Source organism: Mirounga leonina, unplaced genomic scaffold (assembly GCF_011800145.1).
Source record: "Mirounga leonina isolate KUSES-001 unplaced genomic scaffold, KU_Mleo_1.0 Mir_101222, whole genome shotgun sequence".
NCBI lineage: Eukaryota > Metazoa > Chordata > Mammalia > Carnivora > Phocidae > Mirounga > Mirounga leonina.
This window is the reverse complement of record NW_023270085.1, coordinates 250,216-252,271: the sequence shown is the minus strand read 5'-3', so window position 1 is coordinate 252,271 and position 2,056 is coordinate 250,216. Positions and strand designations below refer to the sequence as shown.

General features: G+C 38.8%; 1 pseudogene; it reads right to left on the bottom strand.

Moving 5' to 3' along the window:
• Positions 1–46: 46 nt before the first annotated feature.
• LOC118012415 lies at positions 47–137 on the bottom strand (annotated as a pseudogene).
• Between the last annotated feature and the right edge of the window lie 1,919 nt (positions 138–2,056).

Sequence of the window (2,056 nt, the reverse complement as noted above, 5' to 3'; positions counted from 1 at the left end):
TTCTTCTTCTTCTTCTTCTTCTTCTTCTTCTTCTTCTTCTTCTTCTTTTAATATGGAGCACTTCATGAATTTGCATGTCATTCTTGCACAGGGGCCATGCTAATCTTCTCTGTAACATTAGCGGCTATTCTAATAGCTCAGTGTCCCTATGGCATATGTACACATTAGTATTGACTATGACTTATAATGCAAGCCTCCTCAGGTCAGGTCTATCATTCTGGAAAAGCCTTCATTTTTGTCTAAGTACCTTCTCCTTTCAACCATGAATCTCAGGCATGGCTTCCACTAAGGTATATCAGAGACCCCTTAAGCTTGGTTCTCCAGGACAAACCATTTCTCCATATTCCAGGAGATACCAGACTGTGAGCATAAATTGCTTTTTTGTACTGTCCTCTCTGGGCAACAGATCTTAGCAGATACACCAGCCTTTGAGAAAGGAACCGACACCCTGCTCTTACCCTTTTTCTTCTACCTGTTTTGACTGAGCCCCAGGTAGAAAGGATAAAAGAAACTCCATAAAAGTTATAGGAACTTTGTCTCAATCCCTGAGAGTCATCATGGAAATCTGAGAGCTGTGTGGATAAGCCAAACATCCAGTATAATTCTGTTGCAGGAGAATAATAATGGCTGAGAAATCTTAAGATGCATGTGCATGAGGACAACCTCATAGAGACCCTGGTATCCTTGTGTGGTGTGGAGGGAAAGTCTCTCAGGTCCCTGGGGGAGGGAGTATAAAAGGTTGAAGGACGACAAGGAAATCAAAAGAGAATTTGAAATTGGCAACAAGACAATACATTAAAGAGTCCCTGTGAACTGAGGGTCATGGTAGAACAGGAAAAAACTCAACTGATGTCTGTAGGGATGGACAGCAGCCAGTATGAAAGGAAAATATCACCATAAGCCAATATGGACAGATACTAACCATTTCAGACAATAAGCCTCTCCCCTGTTATCAGGGAAATACATGACTGAGCCCCCTTCCTTCTATGTTATAGTTAAATTATTGTGGGGGTTGAAAAGGAGAAAAAAAGGTGGAAGAAAGCCTTGAGTTTAGCTATGTGTTTGCCCAAAAGAGAGAAGAAAAGTTTGTAAGTGACTGAACTTGCCTTGTAGTGACCAGATACATTTCTGTGTTATATAAGGACAAAGTGGTCAAAAGGCAAGTTTGGTGATGTTATCAGAAAATAAATCAATATTTTTAGAGGGAGGAGAAAGATGGCAGAGGAGTAGGAGACCTAAATTTTGTCTGGTCCCAGGAATTCAGCTAGATAGTTATCAAATCATTCTGAACACCTACAAACTCAACAGTAGATTGAAGAAAAGAATAGCAGCAATTCTATAAACAGAAAAGTGACCACTTTTTGGAAGGTCTCTTCTGATTTGTTTAGTGTATATTTTTCTGGGGTTGTTGTTACACTTGTAACATTTTGTTCTCTCACTCAACTATTCTTCTCTGGACAAAATGACAAAATGGAAAAACTCACCTCAAAAAAAAGAACAAGGGGCAGTACCAACTTCCAGGGACCTAATCAATATGGACATTAATAAGATGCTGGAACTAGAGTTCAGCATGATGATTATAAAGACACTAGCTTGGCTTGAAAAAAGCATAGAAGATACTGAAGAATCCCTTTCTGGAGAAATAAAAGAACTAAAATCTAATGAAGTTGAAATCAAAAAGGCTATTAATGAGGCACAATCAAAAATGGAGGCTCTAACTGCTAAGATAAATGAGGCAGAGGAGAGATTTAGTGATATAGAAGACCAAATACTGGAGAATAAAGAAGCTGAGAAAAAGAGAGATAAACAAATACTGGATCATGAGGGGAGAATTCGAGAGATAAGTGATACCATAAGACAAAACAATATTAGGATAATCGGGATCCCAGAAGAAGAAAGAGAGGGGCAGAGGTATATTAGAGCAAATTATAGTGGAGAACTTCCCTAATTTGGGGAAGGAAACAGGCATCAAAATCCAGGAGGCACAGAGAAAACCCCTCAAAAAAAATAAAAATAGGTCAACAACCCAACATCTAATAGTAAAACTTACAAGTCT